The sequence below is a fragment of the Anolis sagrei genome, chromosome 8 (genome assembly GCF_037176765.1).
Source record: "Anolis sagrei isolate rAnoSag1 chromosome 8, rAnoSag1.mat, whole genome shotgun sequence".
Lineage (NCBI taxonomy): Eukaryota > Metazoa > Chordata > Lepidosauria > Squamata > Dactyloidae > Anolis > Anolis sagrei.
In genome coordinates this window covers 15,814,794-15,838,590 of record NC_090028.1, presented here as the reverse complement: position 1 = coordinate 15,838,590, position 23,797 = coordinate 15,814,794, and positions in this window count along the sequence as shown.

Here is a 23,797-nt window from a genome sequence, read left to right as displayed (position 1 = left end):
CCTCCCCCACCTGCTGGCCTTCCTCACCTTCTCCTCCTCCTCCCCTTCTTCCACTCATCGGCCCCTTCCTCTTCCAACAGGGAGGAGGAAGAGGAGGAGACTGCCCTCCTGAGATAGCAGGGAAAGAGAAAGGACTCCATGTGGCAAGCCTCCTCCTCCGCTCTCATGGTGCCCACTCTCTCTCTTTTGTGTGGCCATGCACGCGCGCCTGGCTTTAATGTCCGGCTGTTTCCCCCCGAGGAGGAGGAAGGGGCATGGCCATGGGTCTTTTTGTAGACATGCAGTTCCTCCTTTGTGGACATGCAGTTTAGAAGTCCTTTCTGCTTTTTGTTTTAATTGGGGTTTTTTGAGTGAAGAACATACATTGGGTTGTTAGATGTATCGTGTCCTAATTTGGTGCCAATTGCCCCAGTGGTTTTTGAGTTCTGTGAATACCACAAACGAGCATTACATTTTTATTTATATAAATGAATGGAAAAGAAGCACTCTTAGATGGAAATAGGGGTTTAGGTGAATTCATGGTGGACTGGGCCCTCTCTGGCCACTAAGCTTGAAGTTTATATGGACCCAGTACTGGAGGGAATGTGTGTGTGCACTTTCAAGTCATCTATGAACTTATGGCAACCACAGGGATTTCACAGAGTTTTCTTCAGCAACTAATACTCATAGGAGGTTTTGCCAATCCCTCCCTCTGAAACATAGCCTACAGGACCTGGTAGTTGCTGGCCATCTCCACTCCAAATACAAACCAGGGCTCACCCTTTCAAACTACCAATATCAGATGGAACCTTGTGCCTTTTAAGATATTTAGGTCAATGAGAGAGAGATTACAATTGTCAACATGCCCTGCTGATGGACTTCCATTCTGGACAATTAGTTGGACTGTGTGTGAAAAAAAAATTGAGCTAGGTAGACTTTTGTTCTATTCCAATATAACTCGTCTTAGGTTCTGATTTTGTTTAATTTGAAATTTTTAGTTTTCAAAAATAATTTCTTAATGTTTGAGTTTCATTGGCAGAGGAAACACATCTTGTCTCTGAGATCCACATATTTAGAAGAAACATGAAATATGCACAAAGGGATGCACATATTTAAAATGCATGTAATTGAAAAAAAATCTTTTAATGTCAATACGGAAATGCAGACAAAACGTTCTGTACTCAAGTATGTATAAGCACTTTTAACGCTAATTGGGTAGATAAGGAAACTAATTCTAAGTGACTTTTGAGTTATTTTCTGAAACTATAAGAATTTCAGTATATTTCTAGGGATGCCATTCTGTATAGTAAAAAATATCCCACAATATCCAAACACTCAAATGAAAAAAAAATACATGTCTGCATGATATGTGACAGCTTGATTTCTGAGTAACAGGCAGCCTCAGTTTTGTGAAAAACAAAAACCAACCAAACAAAGAAAAATCCCATAAATTCCATGTCCTGAAAATGCTACCATTTTATTTCCTATGAAATCAAAGCAAGATTTATTGAGAAACTACAAAATAAGAAAACAGCCATAAAGCCAAAAGAAAAGGAAGCTTTTGGTGTTTTTTTTCTGTCCTGTTTTTGTTTTCTTAGAGGAACAATTTGAATAATTTTCTCCTGATAATAAGTTACTATAGATGTAAGTCTTTTGATTACACACACACACACACACAGAGAGAGAGAGATTGAGAGAGAGAGAGAGAGAGAGAGAGATTCTGAGAGTTTTTATTAATTTTGCTTTTGAGAAATTTCTTTGTATCATGCCATCATTTAGAACATTCCACCATTTTTGATAGACAAAATATGATTTTTGTGCAATAAATAAAATAAGGACAGGTTGTTGTAGGTTTTTCGGGCTATATGGCCATGTTCTAGAAGCATTATCTCCTGACGTTTCACCTGCAAGCGATATGGCATAGATATGGCAAGCATCCTCAGTGATTGTGAGGATAAGGAAAACAGGGAAAGAAAAGTGAGTGAAAGCCTAGATACTAGGCTTGGTTGATCAAGAAAAAAGTGGTTCTAAACTCGTTTCGTATATAGGGGGCAGTGGTGTTTTGATTTTAAAATTATTTCTCAAATTTTGTTGAAAAAAAGAATGAAAATAGCAAACATCTGAATAGTTTAGTTTACTTCGTTAATGAAAGGTGCCCTCCCCCATTAGTTTAAAATCTCGCAGTTTCCCTGGCCTCCCTGGTGACAAGCGGCGATGCGGTTTCCCCCAGTGGCCGTCAAGAAGAGCTGGGCGTGGCCATGCCCACATCCTCCCTCTGCCATCCATTGGCCCTTTGCAGTCACCTGGGCATAGTCATGCCCACCTCATTCCCCTGCCTGCCATCCATCGCCCTTTGCAGTCACACAGAGAAGGGAAACTGCAAGATTACTTTTAAAATCTTGCAGTTTCCCTTCTCTGTGTGACTGCAAAGAACGATGGATGGCAGGCAGGGGAATGAGGTGGGCGTGGCTATGCCCAGCTCTTCTTGACGGCCACTGGGGCAGTGGCCTTCAGGAAGAGCTGGGCGTGGTCACGCCCACCTCACCCTTCCGCATTGCTGCTTGTCGCCAGGGGGATCAAGGAAACTGCGAGATTGTAAACCTTGACCAGACATACAAAAATAATTCCGAAAAATGGGTAAATTGTTTCAATTCGTTATTACTCCTCACACTATTCCAGCGTGGCTCGAAATTGTTTTAAAAGTCATTTAAATACAAATTCATTCTGATTTTAGAAACTTCTGAACCAGATCAACCAAGCCTACTAGATACCTGTTAACCCTCCCATGTTCAACAGTAAGGTGGGCTTTCAACGCAAAACTTGTTTGGTTTTCACTGGGCATTATCTAAGCAAAAATGTGGCAGACTAGCAAAAGTGGGTTGAAAACTAGAAAAAGTTGGACCAGAAAGAGCAGGATACTCAGCAGGATACACAGAAAAAATCTTAAGCAGGATGCTCAGGACAAATTTTGTCTTGGGAGACACCTGCATTACAAAGACAACATAAAAAGTTATTTATTTATCATATCAGGAGCGAACCAAGACTACAGTTCTGATGTATTTTAAAACACAAAGTTTTAAAACTTGGCATTTTCTTAAATGTCCTTTGACCAGTAGCTGGCCACTTGGAGTGCCTCTGGGGTTGCTATAGGAAGGTACTCCATTGTGCATATGGCAGGGCTCAGATTGCATTGTAATAGGTGGTCTGTGGTTTGTTCTTCACCACATAAGAACTGGGTCTTGTAGAAACATGAAATGTGTCCCATAAATTAGGAGGAAAAAAATGTGTTCTGTCACGCGCTGGGCCTGTAAAGAATTGCCTTTAAAATAGGACATGCAACTTGAGCCCAGTGGGAAGCCAGGGGCCCCCAAAGAGAAGTTCTCAAGGATTTTCCACCACAAATGGTCTTTAGGTGGCTTGTGAAGTATACTTAAAACTGATATTGTACTATGCTAATAATATATTGTATGTATATATACCTTGTAAGCCGCTCTGAGTCCCCTTCGGGGTGAGAAGGGCAGCATATAAATGTTTCAAATAAATAAATAAATAAATAAATAAATAACAAAGTCCTTTATTAATGAACAATCAAACAGAAACTTCTCTTGTCTTCAATAAAGTTAAACAAATGCCTCCAGGCTTTTACACAACTGGTCCACGAGGGACAGGCAATTGTCTTCAATAACTGTTTCTTTACTTTAAAGGAAAATCCCTTTTTAAACTTCTCTCAGGCTGACTGTAATCTAAGCCTTACTGATGTGGGCTCCGCTACCGGGTCGAACTGCATCTTGAGTGGACCTACCAGTAAAGCCAGTAGATTCTCCAGCTGGAGTTCTTTGGTCTTCCAAACTGTTTGCCCTCCGAAATTCCTCAAAGATTTAGGGCTGTTTCCCTGGAAATCTTTGGAGATCTTTGGATGCTCTTAAGACTGTTCTCCCCCAGAAAGTCTTAAGAGTTGAAGCTTTTGTACAGGAGAAGCTTGTACATGTCCTCTAAATTAGCTTTCCTTATTGAGATTAACTAAAAATGGCACCCTTCCCAATTGCCCTGAACAAGGGGCGGAAACAAAACTTAATGGTGATGGACAGGTGACTTGCCCCACGACTGCAACCAAAGGAAGCCACCTTTCTGCAGAATCCCTGAAACCTTGGACTGCAATCAAACATTTAATACAAAGCAAATAAAGTTGGAGCTCCTGGTACAGCCGTACCAGCACAGAATGTTTTTGAAAAGAGACCTTTTGGGTGGCTGAGTTGTGGACTTTGTTTTTCCTCCCTTCTGAATGAGTAGTAGTCAGCAATTAATAGCAGCTACTGTGACAGCTCAGGCTGTCCCAGCAGGAGGATCATGCAAGGTGGCTTAAACAATAAGCGCACAGCAGATGCCAGAATACAAGTTCTCAGTTAGCTCATATTGTTCACAAGATTAAATGAAATGTTAAGGCCACAAAAGTCAACAGCAACTAATGCTATGCTAGTAGACATAAACAAATGCTGTGAAACCATGCTTCAAGGAGATTTGTGTCTAACAACAGTTAAAAGCTTTTGTAGTCAATTACTTCCTCCTGAAATAGTTGACTCAAGGATAGGGCATGTCTGAAGGCAATCGGTGAGGTCAATTTGCTAATGTCAAGCAGATCTAGGGAGACTAGATTCCATTTTTGCTTTTATTCCTCAACAAGTGAAAAGAGTGTTGTGCCACCAGGCTTGCAGAAACTGAATGGAATGTATTTTTAATGATGTGCTGTGCTGTGGTTGGTGTAATCTCTTAATAAACTTTAATGTTTTTTTGTAAATTGTTTAGCTGTGTTATAAAATTTCTATATTTATATATAGAGTTTAAATTTAAATGAATTATTCAAAAGCATGGTGTAACCTGCCTTGTGCTCCATCATTAGAATAAAGGAAAGATATAAATGGAGATCATGATGATGATCGTCATCATCATTACCACCATCATCTAGTCCTAAACCAGGGATAGTGTTTCTTTGTCCCCATGTACACTAGGCTCGTGCCCAAATCCACTTTAGTCTTGGGCTTATCCAGATGCCTGGAATGGTAAGGGCTCCACGGCCATTTTTTTTTTCAGCCGCAACAGAACAGTGGCTGCCAAAAAGTGACTGCTTTTGTGAGTGCAGGGAAGGAGGCAGCCACTAGAAGGGAAATGATCCCAGAAAGTGTGGTTTCTTAAGTTTATAATGATCAACTGGCCACTGCCACCAGTTTATAAAAGGACCAAGTGACCAATTGGCCGTTGGCAGGGTGGAAAACCTTTTTATCCCACCACTTGCCACCAGATTGCAACGGTCGGCCGGAACTCTAAGGAATAATACTTCAAATATATTCCTTAGCTCTCACACACGCACCCGTTCCTTCTACTGTTATATTGCTCTCATCTGGTCACCAATGTGCACTAGATTGCATGACCCGTTCTGCGGATGGTACCCATTTGAAGGAACAGAGTAGAGGACTTTGTCTTCTTAGGCTCCAACTGGATGCCTGTCACAAAGCTCTAGGTGTTTATTAAAGGTATTACTGCCACCACTCAAATAGATTTTGAGAATATAACTTGATGTTATGTGTGAGGTAAAGCTTGGTGTACCACAACCCTTTCCTTAACTTTCCTTAAAGTGTCTGAGGTGAAACGATGTTAGAATTCTACTGGAACAGGCTTAATGAAATGAATCACTGTGAGGACTTCTTGTAAAGTTGAACTAGAACAAAGTTTATTTAAATATATGAGAACAAACAACTGGATTCTTCTTTGAATTACGAAAGCATATATGGTCAGCACAGCACAATCTTCTTAAACAGTTACTAAGACTTAACAAGCTTGCTGAACTTCTCAACTGGGTATCTGTTCTTCGACGTGAGCAATTTCCCTCAGCGTATCTAGATCCCACTAGAATACTCTGATCTTTAGAGTGTATAACAACTAGTGTGTTTTCCTCTCACACCAGTTCACAGGCGGCTATTGGATCTCCAGGCCACTCTCTAGCCACACCTGCCTTTCAAACACTCTCCCTCAGGAAATCTTCCACTCACTCTCAAACTACCCTCTTCCTTCAGCTTGAAATCCAATTCCCCTTCTCTGCTCTTAAAATCCCTTCTCTCTCTGATGTTAAATCATTTCTCCCCTGTCAGAAGCTGCCTGCCTCCCTTTTACACTGACAGCTTCAGCTCCTCCCATCTGTCCTAGCCAATCCTGGGGCAGCTAAATTCCTCCCCTCTGCTAAACAGATTCTCCTTGTGTTTCCCTCACTAAGATGGAGGCCGGCTTACTGTCTTTTAGGCTTCGGCCTACAAGGTATGATTCACTACATCTTGCCTTACATTCCTTGAAAGACAGAAGGGAAAGCATCCCAGGAAGTGGGGTTTCCCCACTTTTTTGCTACCAACCGAACATGGTCAACCCACTCTCATGTTTCCCAAAGTTCTACTTAAAATAAAGAATAAATAAATAAATAAAGCAAGATTAAATAAAATAAAATGTAAAAATAGATTGCTTTGCTCTCTATGAAAGCAAGGCAAGGCAAGATAGGCTATGAAGCAAGCTACAGCTAGAGCTGAAAGGCACGGCAAGGCAGGAGGTCTGGAGGATGACCTTCTCCTTCAAAGCCTAGAAGCAACTGAAAATGGAGGCACTCAACCCCAGTATTAATGACCAAAACACATCACATATTTCTTCCTTTCTGAATGGCTCAACAGCCAGCAATGGACTGGGAAAACTCATGCGCATGGCCAGCTTCAGCTCACAGTGTGCTCCATGTGTTGAGAAATTGAAAGCAACCATATTCAGCAGCCTTGTGGTCTGTTTGCAGCTGAAAACAAGATGGCAGTGTCATCTGTGCTGTTACAACTGTCTGAAAGAGTTGAACCAGCTGAACAAGCCAGAGCCCATCTGTAAAAACAAAAACATGCACACCCCTAGTAGAAAAGTGGAATGTAAAAAATACCCAGGAGACAGTGGCTAGTTTGACATAGAAGTGTGTCTATCACGTATGAATAAAAGACTGTCAGGTACTTATGGACTAGTCATTTCCCAGAAGGACATCTCTTCAAAATTTGCAAACAGAAATCTCAAGGTGTGAATTTGATCTTATGCCAGATTGAAGTAAGCAACTTTATTTCATCAAAATGTAAGGTGAGGTTCTCTCTTTCTCTCCCATATCACAGGTGTGTTCGATTCCTTAACTATCTTTGTTGTGAACCAGATGCCTTAAAGGAGCCAGACACTAGGCTTGGGCCGTTTCGTTCGTTAATTTCGTAATTCATTATTAATTCGTATTTAAATTAGCTTACAATCCAATATTGAGCCATGCAGGAATAGTGTGAGGAGTAAATTAGATTTGAAACATTTTTTTAAATTTATTTAGTAATTATTTTGTAATTATTTCGTAATTATTTTGTAATTATTTTCGCATGTCTGGTGCAAGTTTTATAGTTGTTGTTTGTTTTATCACACCAACAGTCAACAACAGAGGGAGAGGGAAGCTTCAGAAGTTCCCCCTGTCCCATTTGGAGGTTTTTTTTAGCATATTGCGCAATCGCGTCCGCCATTAACGAATCAATTAGTAATTTTACGAAATTTCATATATTTTGAAATTTTTAAAAGGAAAATTTTGGAATTATTAAAAAAACGGAACGCAAGGACCCCCTAAAAACAAAACGAGTTTAGAACCAAATTTTTCCGTGGTTACCCAAGCCTACCAGACACAAGTAAAAAGCCCAAACAGGGTTTATTAACACAACAAAAATAGCTTAGAAACACGTAACTCAGTGTATCTAGCAATAACTCAAAGTCTGTAGCAAACTGCTGTGCAAAAACGTAACTAAGCAGATAATCCGGATTATACTGGAAAATAATCCGGGATAACAAAAAGTTCAAGCAAACCGCTTCAACATCACAAAGTTCATTAAACACAAAGAAACAAGGTGGAAGCAAGCAAAAACGTCGTCAAAAAACAGTCCCAAGTCGAAGCACGTCCAAAAGCAGAAGTTTAAATCCAAAATGCGATGTCATCATCCAAAAACAATCAGAAGTCAGAAGGGAAGTAGAAGTCAGCACTTATGAGATTCCAGTCAGAAGAAGCATGGAAACACACCAATCTACAGTCCCAGGACCCAAGCTTGAAAGTAATGGCAGCAACAAAGTCCCAAACACGAATACAACACTTTGCCTACTGCAAAGTCCTCATAGTTTGATACCTACTTTTATCCTATAACTCATTACCAGATGATGAACTGCTCTCCACCCTGTCTTCATCACTCTCAGCTGCTTTAGCTTCCACAGCTGCTCGCCACCACCCATCCCTCCAACTTTTTCAGCGTCTATCAAGACTTAGATCACCCCATGTATTACCAGGTTGCCAATCTCCAGAAAACCCTTCAAACTCATCACTAGATTTTGGTTGTGTACATATATCTCTGATCTCCTGCACACGGGCCAAATCTAGTCTATCCTCCTCTTTGTTACCACTCCCAGTCCCATCTGTCCCTGTAAACCCCATAAAATCCTCCTCCTCAGTTGGAGCATTAAGTATTTCACAGATACGTTTCCTTTCATGTTCCTCATCTGACTCTTGGTCCCGAGTAGCCCGCTTCAAACCTCTGCCCCCATCTCCCTTCTTCATTTCAGAATCTGAGAAGCCTTCGAACGAGTCAGTATCTGTAGTTGTCATGAATATCTCCCTAATTTGCTTCCTTTGCTGCTCCTGCTCCAACACCTGAGCAGCCCTCTCTCCCCTTCTACTACCAGTTGTAACTTGACAAGCACACTCTACTGCAACAATCTTATTACAACAAATAAGATCCATGCTATACATCTCCCTGTCTCCTTCTCAACTGAAATTTAATTTTCACAAATATTTATTTAAATTTGTTTATTCTCCTTGTGATTCATCTAAATGATAAATTTATGAAGGACCTAGCTGGTGTACTGAAATTGAGACCAGCTCTTTCACTCTATTCTATGGAAATGAAATTATCCATTGTAGCCGACGCATGCCTCTCCATCACAGGTTTCTTTCTGGTGACATATACTTTAAAGTGCTTTAAATGAGGGAGGAAAAAGTGCCAGCAACACATTTGTTAACGGATGTAAAATGTAAATATGCCATTAATATTTTAGGGCTATTTTAATTTTCCTCTCTGCAGTATATCTGTGTATGCATACATTTACACTTGGAGAGAGAATCTGCTGCATAGAGTTGTGATATATCCTTTTACACTGCAAGCTGTTTAAAAACAAAGAAGGAAACCTGTGCCCCTTTCCTCTCTTAAATGCAAATTGTATTTGGGCTTAAAACCAAAATAAAATTAAATCAAAGTATGGGGAAAATGTTTGTAATTAAAAAAAAAAACACCTCCATGGGAAAAATATGACCAAAGCTGATAATACGAAAAGAGTGGGTGAAAACTACCTACGGCTAAAATGTATTTTTTCATGCTCTGTGAACATGTTTCTGTGCCTCAAAGTAGAATAAAAAGAAGGCCAAGTCAGTTTTCTAGAAGGGCATTTTAAAGAAGATTTTTGAGAAGTTTCTTTTTTTCATGTTCCACTTTGAAATGTCAGCAAAATGCAATATTTTCTCAAAATGCTATTCATTGGGTGTTTTGTTTAACTCACGAATCTCATCCTACAAGAGTAAAGGGGAGCATTTGTAATAATTATCTTTGTGTCATGTTCCATTGCATTTTGTCTGCAAACAATTGTCTCATTTTAACAGTACATTTTAATAATATTACAAATACGAATCATGCTGTTGTCGAAGGCTTTCATGGTTGGAATCACTAGGTTCTTGTGGGTTTTTTCGGGCTATAGAGCCATGTTCTAGAGGCATTTCTCCTGACGTTTCGCCTGCATCTATGGCAAGCATCCTCAGAGGTAGTGAGGTCTGTTGGAATTAGGACAATGGGTTTATATATCTGTGGAATGGCTGGGGTGGGGCAAAGAGCTTTTCTCTGCTAGAGCTAGGTGTGAATGTTTCAACTGACCACCTTCATTAGCATTTGAAAGCCTGCCTGAGCCTGGGAAAATCTCCTGCTGAAAGGTGTTAAGATGTGCCTGGTTGTTTCCTCTCTGTTGTTTAGGTGTTGTGATTTTAGAGTTTTTTAATACTGGTAGCCAGATTTTGTTCATTGCCATAGATGCAGGCGAAACGTCAGGAGAAATGCCTCAAAACATGGCTCTATAGCCCAAAAAAACCCCACAAGAACCTACGAATCATGCTGTTTTTGGAAATTCAAGTCAGGAGAGACTTGAGAAACTGGTGTAAGAGAATTGACCATCTGCAAAGACCTTGCCCAGGGGATGCCTGGATGTTTTGATGTTTTACCATCCTTGTGGGAGACTTCTGTCATGTCCCCACATGGGGAGCTGGAGCTGACAGAGGGAGCTCATCATCACTCTCACCAGTTTCGAACCTCTGACCTGTCAGTCTTCAGTCCTGCCAGCGCAAGGTTTTAACCCATTGCACCACTGGGGGCTTCAGTGTTCAATTACAACTCCCAAAGGTGAAGAATACCAGGAGTTCAATCCTAGGAGTTCTGACCAGCATAGCTGATAATTGCTACTGAACAACATTTGGAAACTAGGCATGTTTAGGTTTGGTTGGGATCTTCGTAATATGGAATAAATTCAGAAAGATTTCCTTCTGAAGCGATTTCAAAGTTTTTAAGGAAACTGGAAGTCCCCTTGCCCTTCCGAAGCTTTTTCCACCATTTCTCTTACGAATCAGTAAGTGAGTCGGAAATGATTCAGCTTTTCAAACCAGTGTGGATGGATTCCCTTAGGTTTCCTTTCACTCCCGCGCCAGTCTTGGGTGAGAGAAGCAGTTTAACCCAGTTTGGATGGATTCCCTTCAGTTTCCTTTCCCTCTCGCATCAGTCTTTGGCGAGAGAAGCGGTTTAATCTAGTGTGGATGGATTCCCTTTGTTTCCTTTTCCTCTCGCATCAGTCTTTGGCGAGAGAAGCGGTTTAACCTAGTGTGGATGGATTCCCTTTGTTTCCTTTCCCTCCTGCATCAGTCTTGGGTGAGAGAAGCAGTTTAACCCAATTTGGATGGATTCCCTTTGTTTCCTTTCCCTCTCACATCAGTCTTGGGTGAGAGAAGTAGTTTAACCCAGTTTGGATGGATTCCCTTCAGTTTCCTTTCCCTCCTGCGTCAGTCTTGAGCGAGAGAAGCAGTTTAACTCAGTTTGGATGGATTCCCTTCGTTTCCTTTCCCTCCCGCATCAGTCTTGGGAGAGAGAAGCAGTTTAAAGCAGAGCGGATGGATTTCTTCCCTTTGCCCCCCCCCCCCCCCTCCGGTTGCATCCCAGTTCAAGAAACAAGACCATAAGATCAAATCCACCACTCTGGACTGTAGGAAAAGCAATCCTTGTTTATTGATGAAAAATTGGTTACAAAAGAAAGGTAAATGCAGATTCAAAAAAGCCACAGAAAAACACAGTAGTCAATAGGATCTCTGAACTTGAGCAAAACTTCAAAAGCCACAAAACAATAACCAGGAGTCTGTTAGCCTTTTACTAACCATGAACTTGGAAACTACAAGCCTCTGGGATTACTGGCCATGGAACACAAGAATTCTGCCAAGACCAGCCACAGTCCCGAACGTTGCTTGACCTAAAGAAGCACCCGGCAGGAACCCTCTTAAACCAAAGAAGCTATTCTTAGAAACGCCCCTTGACTTTTCTGTCTGGGCCTCTTTCTGCTGTAGGTGCTGTGACCTTCGTACAGACTGGGAAACAAATCTATCTCTGACTATCTGTTCTCTTTGGTCCTCATTATCAACCCCAGGTGGAGAGATATCACGGCTAACTTCCAAAACATTCTCTTCTAGCTGTTGGGTTTCGTTTTCATTCCCACTGACCTCTGCATCAACAACAGATTCCACACTGTCAGTCAGGGAGAGCTTGGAAAAACTATCAGAGAATCCAGTTCACACAGATCAGGATCAGGCTGAACCCCAACACCCCCCTTTTCTGGAATAAAACAACTACTTTCAAAGTAAAGACCTCCCAATGAAACAGGAAATAACATTTTGAAACCATTAACGAAGCATTCAGAAATCTTGGAAGTTTTGAAAAGTTTTAAACTTTTTTTCTGTGAAAATCGGAATTGACTTTAGATCCGAATCACCAGTGCCCCCTACATTCGAAATAAGTTTTGAACCATTTTTGGGGGGGTCAAACAAGCCTATTGGAAACCTTCCCCTGGCTCGTGGCATCAAAAGTCCTTACTGCCCAAAGCAGATTAAATTGACACTAGGTAATATTTCAAGGCTTTGATCACACCCACATGGGCCCATATAATATACAGACGATACCCAACTTCTGCATCTGGAGCCTGGAGCAACGTCAATTCCAGACAATTTCACCCTATGTCTGGAAGCTCTGTCAAACTGGCTGCGTGCTAGCAGACTGAAGGTGAACCCAGCAAAGACTGAAATTCTCTGGCATGGCCACCCGGCAGGTCTGACTCCTCCATTACCCACCTTCGATGGTGCCGCCCTATCTCCATCGACCACTGTTAAGAGCTTAGGTGTCATCCTGGATTCACAGCTGACAATGGAAGCTCAAGCCGCTGCTGCCAGCAAACAGGCCTTTTCCCATCTACGACAAGCGAGGCAACTGGCACCCTACCTATCTGACGAGGCTCTGGCAACTGTCATCCATGCCACGGTCACGTCTAGGCTGGACTATTGCAACGCCCTGTATGTGGGCCTTCCGATGTCTACAACCCGAAAGCTTCGTATTGTTCAGAATGCGGTAGCCAGGTTACTCACAAGAACGCCCATGAAATGCCATATAACACCATTGCTGCAACATTTACATTGGCTTCCAACTGAGTATCGTGGCCTGTATAAGATGCTAGTTCTGACCTTTAAAACTCTTTACGGCCAGGGTCCATCGTACCTTAGGGACCGCCTCTCATTCTCCCATCATCGGAGGTTGCAGCGACCAGTCCAACGTGACTTACTCCATATACCGGGTCCTAGAGAAGTGCACTTGGAAAGGACCAGGCGCAGGGCTTTTTCTATTTCTGCCCCTGCCTTGTGGAATTCCTTGCCGCCCTACATGAGAGCCATGCGTGACTTAGGGTCTTTTACTCTCACACTTAAGACCTGGCTTTTTACTAGAGCATTCGATCTCTGTTGATTTTTAATTTTTGTATGTATGTATTTTATCTTTTGTAATTTAGCTGTAAATCGCCTGGAGCATTCTCGGATGGAGGGCGATTAATAAGTTATTAGATGATGATGATGATGATGATGATGATGATGATGATGATGATGATATAATCATGTCTAACTCAGCATATGTTCTGAAGTTAGCTTACTCTGACTAGATCAAACATCAAGCTTTGCTTCAGGTGACTTTACATTGGCATGAGAAAGGAATTGTTACCGCACACAAAAATATGTTTTTAGTTAGGCTTGAATCATGAAGTGTTACTTTTTAAATAAACTTACCATTTATATTTATTTTCTTGAAATATTTGGAACTGGTAGTCTATGCGGTGGGCTAACTTTAAATTTTGGACAGATGCCATGAAAACAGGGGAGAACAGAAACATTTATTCAACACTCCTTTAATTTGATATAGGATTGCTGACCAACTCATGTTGGAAGCTAACCCTCTATTACAATGTCATCCTCTGCTTCTGCTGGGAAGATAGTTGCTATCGAAATGTCCTTCTGGGCTGTGAATTAAGCATTCACCATGCTCTCTCCATAAGCCAGCAGAAGCTATGGGAGTGCCAGATAACTTATTATCTCTTATAATGGTTTGTGTTCCTTAGGTTATTATCTGGAACTTTGTGATTCAAAGTCATATAAAAGATGTAGGCTACCAAGCTGTCTCTGGAGACTTCATGCAGGTCTCCGTGGTTAATCATTTTCACAAGCTTTAAAAGCTACACAACCCACTAGAGGATTATATTGTTTTCTATTTTTAAAAATATGTAACCTTTATCATCCTAAGAGTATGACAGTTGAATACTTTTAATTATTTTAAGTAACCCAAGTCTTGTAATGCTGATTTACATTCCTTCTCATTGTTGGGATTTCCAACAATTAAGAGTTTTAAATCTCAAAGTATTTCTATCTCAACTGTAAAGAAATGTACAAATTCTTGTATTTTTCAAATGAATGGAAGCAAATATATCTCCCGTCATCACTAAGCCAAATTCAGTAGGTATAGATATTCTTGTGCTGGTCAAAATCCTATTTTATTTATCGTGTCATCAGCAACCATGCCATTGTATTACATTTCTAACAGAACAAAACAAAAAAACAGATTAAAAAAACACAGATTTTGCAGACTTGGTAGTTGATTAAATGTCCTTTGACCAGTATCTGGCCACTTGGAGTGCCTCTGGTGTTGCCACAAGAATGTCCTCAATTGTGCATGTGGCAGGGCTCAGGTTGCATTACAGCAGATGGCCATCCACCCCCCTGTTGTGTCAGCTCCACTGGCTGACGATCCAATTCCGAGCACAATTCAAAGTGCTGGTTTTGACATACAAAACCCTATATGGTTCCGGCCCAGCGTATCTGTCCGAACGGATCTCCCTCTACGTCCCACCTCAGAGTCTAAGATCTTCTGGGGAGGCCCTGCTCTCGACCCCGCCTCTATCACAAGTGAGATTGGTGGGGACGAGGAGCAGGGCCTTCTTGGTGGTGGCCCCTCACCTGTGGAATTCACTCCCCGGGGAAATTAGATCAGCAACATCCCTCCTTTCCTTCAGGAAAAAATTGAAAACATGGATTTGCGACCAGGCATTCGGACAATCTGGCAGATAAAGAAAGGACTTTGACGATGGACAGGAATTAACTAAGCGGAATGGAATTATGGAACTCTGAAAGACGAACGCTGAGCATGAGATTAGTTTTATTGATTGTGTTATATATCGACTGTTTTAACTGTGATAATTGTTTTAACTGCTATTTTGTACGTATGTGAATTTTGTGTAGGCATCAAATTGTGCATTTTTGTAAGCCGTCCTGAGTCCCCCCTCAGAGGTTGAGAAGGGCGGGGTAGAAGTACTCAAAATAAATAAATAAATAGTGATGGGATCGAGAGCAGGTCCTCTCCTGAAGATCTTAAACTTCCTTATGGTTTGTGGCAGGATATACGTTCAGACAGATAGTCTGGGCCAGAACCGTTTAGGGCTTTAAAGGTTAAAACCAGCACTTTGAATTGTGCTCAGAAGCTGAGTGGAGTTGGCATAACAAAGGAGTTGTATGTTCCCTGTACATTGCTCCAGCGAGCAACCTGGCTGCTGACCGTTGGACTAGTTGAAGCTTCGGGGCAGTCTTCAAAGGCAGCCCCACATAGAGTGTGTTGCAGTAGTCTATTTGGGACATAACAAGAGCATGGACCACCATGGCCAAGTCAGACTTCTCAGGGAACGGGTGCAGCTGGCGCTCAAGTTTTAATTGTGCAAAAGCTCTCCCGGCTACCGCCAAGTCTTGGTGTTCCAGGCTCAGCAATGAGTCCAGGATCACTCCCATTATTTATGCCCATTCACCTTGCCTGACTTTTTTTGATATGTCATATGGGAAAAAAATGAGACCTCTTCCAGAAAATTAGAAACATTGGAGGTAAATTTCAGGCAAGAATTGGTATGATAAGAAACAAAGATGTCAGGGACGTAACAGAAGCTGAAGAGATCAAGAGAAGGTGGCGAGACTATACAGAAGATCTGTATAGGAAGGATAATAATATCTAGGATAGTTTTGATGGTGTGGTGAATGAATTAGAACCAGACATCCTGAGGAGTGAGGTTGAATGGGCCTTAAGAAGCATTGCTAACAACAAGGCAGCAGGAGACGACGGGATCCCAGCTGAACTGTTTAAAATCTTTAAAGATGATGCTGTCAAGGTGATGCATGCCATATGCCAGCAAATATGGAAAACACAAGAATGGCCATCAGACTGGAAAAAATCAACTTATATCCCCATACCAAAAAAGGGAAATGCCAAAGACTGCTCAAACTTCTGTACAGTGGCCCTTATTTCTCATGCCAGTAAGGTCATGCTCAAGATCCTGCAAGGAAGACTCCAGCAAGACATGGAGAGAGAGTTGCCAGATGTTCAAGCTGGGTTTAGAAAAGGCAGAGGAACGAGAGACCAGATTGCCAATATCCCGATGCTGGAAAATGGAGAAAGGCAGGGAGTTTCAGAAAAACATCTATTTCTGCTTCATTGACTATTCTAAAGCCCTTTGACTGTGTGGATCATAATAAATTGTGGCAAGTTCTTGGTGGGATGGGCATACCAAGCCCCCTTCCCTCTCTCCTGAGGAATCTGTACAAGGACCAAGTTGCAACAGTAAGAACTGACCACGGAACAACAGACTGGTTCAAGATTGGGAAAGGCGTACGGCAAGGGTGCATACTCTCACCCAACCATTTTAACTTGTATGCAGAACACATCATGCGATGTGCGGGGCTTGATGAAAGCAAAGCTGGGGTGAAAATTGCTGGAAGAAACATTAACAACCTCAGATATGCAGATGACACCACTCTGATGGCCGAAAGCCAGGAGGAGCTGAGGAGCCTCCTAATCAAGGTGAAAGAAGAAAGCGCAAAAGCTGGGTTGCAGCTAAACGTCAAAAAAACCAAGATTATGGCAACAAGAATGATTGACAATTGGGAAACAGAGGGAGAAAATGTGGAGGCCGTGACAGACTTTGTATTTCTAGGTGCAAAGATTACTGCAGATGCAGACTGTGGCCAGGAAATCAGAAGACGCTTACTTCTTGGGTGGAGAGCAATGTACAATCTCGATAAAATAGCAAAGAGTAGAGACATCACACTGGCAACAACGATCCGCATAGCCAAAGCCATGGTATTCCCTGTAGTAACCTACGGATGTAAGAGCTGGACCTTAGAGAAGGCTGAGCGAAGGAAGATAGATGCTTTTGAACTGTGGTGTTGGAGGAAAGTGCTGAGAGTGCCTTGGACTGCGAGAAGATCCAACCAGTCCATCCTCCAGGAAATAAAGCCCGGCTGCTCATTGGAGGGAAGGATACTAGAGACAAAGTTGAAGTACTTTGGCCACATCATGAGGAGACAGCAAAGCCTAGAGAAGACAATTATGCTGGGGAAAGTGGAAGGTAAAAGGAAGTGGGGCCGACCAAGGGCAAGATGGATGGATGGCATCCTTGAAGTGACTGGACTGACCTTGAAGGAGCTGGGGGTGGTGACGGCTGACAGGGAGCTCTGGCGTGGGCTGGTCCATGAGGTCATGAAGAGTCGGAGACGACTGAACGAATGAACAACAATGGGAAAAAATATTAATTCATGTTGAAATAAATGTGTAATCCTAGCTCTTACATGGATCTTCCAGCTTGCAATCCTTCTCTATTATGAGTTTATTTGATGGTATGTTTCACTCACAGTACAGCCGACTATAACAGAGAGACTGTGAAAATGCTTCAGCCTTCAGTGGTGTTATATTGCTAATAAAATAATGTATAACGTTAAAAACTATTACAGATTCATATATCTTTGTTTCTGATTTGTGTGCAAAGTGGGGAGAGAAAGCTGTGAATTTCAATTACATTTATTTCAAATACCTTTAAATTCTCACATCTTTTAAAAGAGCAATACAAAGCCCCTTCGTTCTTTAATGCTATCATCTGTTCCATTTGAAGGAAGATCTCATTATCTAAAGATGATTCTGTTCCCTGCATGACACTCTGTGAATGGCCAGATACACCTGTGTTATTGTGAACTGCAGAAAGTTCAGGTTGTTAAAATCTTCCTGATCTATTTCCCTTACCATTTTGGTTCACAGAGGAATGAAAGTTCCAATGAAAAAGGCAAACAAAGGAACATTAAAGAGAAGGAAAGTTTTACTCCTAGGCCATTATATAGATATGTGGAGATTTCCATTTATATTTCTGCTACACCTCTCTAAAGGCAAGTAAGAATCAACAAGGAAGGAAAGCATACTAGAGAATGAGTAGTAAAGGCTATCAAATATCTAACATCCATGGGAAGCACCACTTCAAGCTGGAAGTTTTCATTATTCTTCCATCTCAAAGAACTGCTAACAGGAAAGGGAGGTTTTGATTAACATTACCTGGAGCAAAACAACACAGTTATATCTCATATTCAATGCTACGGAAAATTTCAAAAACAATTTTCCAGATGCCACTTTGGATAATCCCATGTAGGAATTGATGTGAAGGTCATTCTGCATTGATGTGGACACTTGGCCAGAGCAAGGCATTGAAATCAAATACCAATAGAAAAAAAAACAAAAGGGTTTGATGTAAAATACCTCCCCATTTACCTAAAAGTTAATGAAAAGTTAATGGTAATGTCCAAAATGTCCAAAAATAGGTTTTCTCTTTCATATAAGTGTGGTTGAACAGATTACTGTTGAACTATCTCCTGAACCCACTTGTAGTTACAGTACTTAGTTTCTGGAGTGCCTTAATATTTCTGATAATGTCTTGTATCATAAGAGCTAACTTGGGATATAAAGAATATTTGTTTCATGGTTGTTGAAGGTTTTTTCGGGCTATATGGCCATGGTCTAGAGGCATTCTCTCCTGACGTTTCACCTGCATCTATGGCAAGCATCCTCAGAGGTAGTGAGGTCTGTTGGAACCAGGAAAAACTCTAAAATTACAACAGCACAACAACAGGGAGGAAACAAACAAGGACATCTAATCACTAAGCTTGGGCGGTTTCATTCGTTAATTTCGTAATTCGTTATTAATTCGTATTTAAATTAGCTTACGATCTAATATTGAGCCATGCAGGAATAGTGTGAAGAGTAAATTAGATTCAAAACATTTTTTTCAATTTATTTCGTAATTATTTTGTAATTATTTTGTAATTATTTTCACATGTCTGGTGCAAGTTTTATAGTTGTTGTTTGTTTTATCACACCAACAGTCGACAACAGAGGGAGAGGGAAGCTTCAGAAGTTCCCCCTGTCCCATTTGGAGGGTTTTTTAGCATATTGCGCAATCGCGTCCGCCATTGTTGTAAACCGCGATGAGTCGCCGTACGGGCTGAGATATCGCGGTATACAAGCATACCAATAAATAAATAAATAAAATTAACGAATCAATTCGTATATTTCGAAATTTTTAAAAGGAAAATTTCAGAATAATTAAAAAAAACAAAACGCAAGGGCCCCCTAAAAACAAAACGAGTTTTGAACCAATTTTTTCCGTGGTCACCCAAGAATATTTGTTTGATGGGTTGTTGAAGGTTTTTTCGGGCTGTATGGCATTCTCTCCTGACGTTTCACCTGCATCTATGGCAAGCATCCTCAGAGGTAGTGAGGTCTGTTGGAACTAGGAAAAACTATAAAATTACAACAGCACAACAACAGGGAGGAAACAAACAAGGACATCTAATCACCCTCAACAAAGTTTGCTCTAGGCATTGTCAGGCCATTATATGCTAATCAAGGTGGTCAGTTGAAACATTCACACCTAGCTCCAGCAGACAAAGAGTCCTTTGTCCCACCCTGGTCATTCCACAGATATATATACCTCTTTTCCTAGTTCCAACAGACCTCACTACCTCTGAGGATGCTTGCCATAGATACAGGTAAAATGTCAGGAGAGAATGCCTCTAGACCATGGTCATATAGCCCAAAAAAAAACCTACTACAAACCAGTGATTCCGGTCATGAAAGCCTTTGACAATACATTTGTTTGATGGCTTAATTTGAGTGATAAATTGTGTTTTTTAGTCGGGGTGTACATTTCAGTTTATGTTGTTGTGGTGTGCATTTTTTTAAAAAAAAAGTATTCACTAGTCAAAAAACGCTTGTTTGTTTGGATCATGTACTGGGAGAAATAAGATATATTTAAGTCTACACTTTTTGCATTTTTCTGATGGAAATTCCACAAAGGGCTGTGCGTGTGTATACACATACACACATATACATACATCCACATGTTTGTGTGTGTGTGTGTGTGTGTGTGTGTGTGTGTGTATGTGAGGCCTCAGTGGTGCAGTGGGTTAAAGCACTGAGCTGTTGAATTTGCTGACTGAAAGGTTACCACTTTGAATTCAGGGAGCAGGATGAGCTCCCACTGTTAGCCTCAGCTTCTGCCAACCTAGCAGTTTGAAAACATGCAAATGTGAATAGATCAATATGAACTGCTCCAGTAGGAAGATAATGGCGCCCCATTCAGTCATGCCAGCCATATTGGAGTTGTCTATGGACAATGCCGGCGCTTTGGCTTAGAAATGGAGGTGAGCACCAATCCAGAGTCGGACACAACTGAACTTAATGTCAGGAGAAAACCTTTACCACACACACATACACACGCGCCATATATATATGGTAAAGGTTTTCCCCTACCAACATTTCAAACTGTTAGGTTGGCAGAAGCTGGGGCTGACAGTGGAAGCTCACGCCGCTCTCCGGATACGAACCTGTGACTTTTTGGTCAACAAGTTTAGCAACTCAGTGCTTTAACCCACTGCGCCACCGCACACACACACACACACACACACACACACACAAACCATGTTTGTGAAAAATAAATTTTCTTGCACAAATGCTTTTTCTGCTCTTTTATTTTTAAAAGTTGTGTTGAATTTGCTTTCCTCTTCATGATCCTTGCCTGTCTCTACATGTTCCATAGCTGTGTTTTGCTTAAAAAAAGAAACTAGTTCCATGCAGAAAAGTCTTGTGTAGATTGCAAATATTCTGATGAACACACGCACAAGAAAAACACTGACATTACAGGAGGAAGAAATCTCACAGTAGTTGACAATTTTTAAAGTATTGAGACATGATATCCTTTCTCATTCTGGGTAAGATAATTTACAAATAACCTTTGCAAGCCCTAGTCTTGATGCATCCTGTTGAAAAACTGAGAACATGTAAGAGACTTCTTCAAATAAAGGTTTGAAACTGGGTAGTTGTAGGTTTTTCCGGGCTATATGGCCATGTTCTGGAGGCAATTTTTCTCCTGACATTTCGCCTGCATCTATGGCAAGCATCCTCAGAGGTAGGATGCTTGCCTACCTCGGAAGATGCTTGCCATAGATGCAGGCGAAATGTCAGGAGAAAAATTGCCTCCAGAACATGGCCATATAGCCCGGAAAAACGTACAACAACCCAGTGATTCCAGCCATGAAAGCCTTCGACAATACAAAGGTTTGAAAGTCTTATGTGAACTGGGGTTGCTGAGTGTCTAGAATAGCTGCTTTGTATTCATTGTCTCAATTACCACTCTCTAAAACAAAATCAATCTGGATAAAATGTGAACGCTTTGCAAAATATTTATTAGGACAATAGTTCCCTTAACTTTAAACTGTCCAACTTCAGACTTACTGCAATGTGAATTTAATACCAAGAGTCTTTTCTGATGAGGTTCCTCAGCCAAAATCTATGGACTCTGAGTTTATGAATCCTGCTGGAATTGCTATAGAATCACCGGCCTTATCTCATGATGCAGATAAAAGAACTGCCAAACAGCAAATTGTTCCTGGCAACCAGAAAGGTTCATCCCCACCAACACAGATAAATTTACCTATCTCACCTAGGAGCAATCCATTCTGGAAGCATAAGGAAATATATCTTCTACAACAGAAAAGTTAAAGAGTGCTTTGCAAAGTGTGCACTCTGTAACAGAACCACCCAATCCCTTTTCTTCCTACATGAGGTATTCCATAATCTGCATTGCTTAAAAAGTGAAAACGATATTTTTTATTTATTTATTTCGTATACTTCTACCCCGCCCTTCTCAACCCCCGAGGGGGGACTCAGGGCGGCTTACAAAGAGGCACATCTTGGTGCCTGCACAAATACAATAACATATAAAACCAGCAATTAAATGGTCAACAATTAAAAACAATTAAAACAACAATATATCACACAATCAATAGCCAATCTCAGACACAGCATTCACCACTCAGAATTCATATTTCGTTCCACCTTGTCCAGTTCCTATCCATCATCACAGTGCCTTATTATTCATCTGCCAGATTCATCTGCCAGATTGCCCAAACGCCTGGTCCCACATCCATGTTTTTAATTTCTTTCTGAAGGAAAGGAGGCATGTTGCTAATCTGATCTCCCCGGGGAGTGAATTCCATAGGTGAGGGGCCACCACTGAGAAGGCCCTGCTCCTCGTCCCCGCCAATCTCACTTGTGACAGAGGCGGGGTCGAGAGCAGGGCCTCCCCAGAGGATCTCAGACTCCGAGATGGGACATAAAGGGAGATGTGTTCGGACAGATACGGTGGAATTACTCTGAATTCCAATTACATATCAGGGGATGCTTCAGTGCACCCTTGGTCACCAACTGTGAACACAAAAATGCCAGGCCAGATTGCAACATACTTACATGCAAGGATCGTTCCGAGAAAAAGAGTCTTCACAAAACAGGAAGCATGCTGGCAATGGTGATGGTGATGATGATGACGATGATAATGATGATGATGATGAAGAAGAAGAAGAAGAAGAAGAAGAAGAAGAAGAAGAAAAACTTTATTTATATTCCACCCTATCTCCCCAAGGGGGACTCAGGGCGGATTCCAACAAACAATGGCAAACATTCAATGCCTCCATAAACTGACAAATATCAACATAATAATCCCCACATATCAAAACAGTAGGCTTGGGTAACCACGGAAAAATTTGGTTCTAAACTCGTTTTGTTTTTAGGGGGCCCTTGCGTTTCGTTTTTTTTAATAATTCCGAAATTTTCCTTTTAAAAATTTCGAAATATACGAAATTTCGTATAATTACGAATTGATTCGTTAATGGCGGACGCGATTGCACAATATGCTAAAAAAACCTCCAAATGGGACAGAGGGAACTTCTGAAGCTTCCCTCTCCCTCTGTTGTTGACTGCTGGTGTGATAAAACAAACAACAACTATAAAACTTGCACCAGACATGCGAAAATAATTACGAAATAATTACAAAATAATTACAAAATAATTACAAAATAAATTGAAAAAATTGTTTCGAATCTAATTTACTCCTCACACTATTCCTGCATGGCTCAATATTGGATCGTAAGCTAATTTCAATACGAATTAATAACGAATTACGAAATTAACGAACAAAACCGCCCAAGCCTACAAAACAGCATAAGAACCTAACATCAATAAATTAAACCCAATTTACTCAAACAAAAAAATGTATAATGGCATAAACCTGAACATAAAACCATGTATTTTTTATTTATTTACTTTATTTGTATACCGCTCTTCTCAGCCCTTAGGCGACTCAGAGCGGTTAACAACAAACAGCAGCAAAAATTCAATGCTAACAACATACAAACCATATAAAAACAGTTAAGTCCTAGTGGGTTCGTAGGCGGAGATGCGTTCGGATAGGTAACTTGGGCCAGAACCATTTAGGGCTTTATAGGCCAACGGCAGCACTTTGAATTGTGCCCGGTAGCAGATTGGCAGCCAGTGGAGCTGGCGCAACAGAGGAGTTGTATGCTTCCTGAGTACCTTGATTTATAGAAGCCAACTATTATTCACCAAGTTGTGTGGGTTGGTTGTGTAGCCAGTGATGGTAACTGGACTAGGATAAACTAAATTGAGTCCATATACTTAATGGTACTCAACCAGTTGTCCGGTAGTGATCTCTCATTGTCTAATCCTCCTCCTCTCTGTATGCTAAAGAGCGGAAATAAGTCTGCAGTTGTTTATTGAAGGAGAGGAGGAAGGGGCAGCTTTATTTCTTGGGGGGCATTCCAGAGGTGGGGAGCTACCACGGAAAAGGCACTCTCCCTTGTTCCCACCAGCCCTACTTGGGATGGGACTGAGAGCAGGGCCTCCTCCACTGACCACAGTGCCCAATG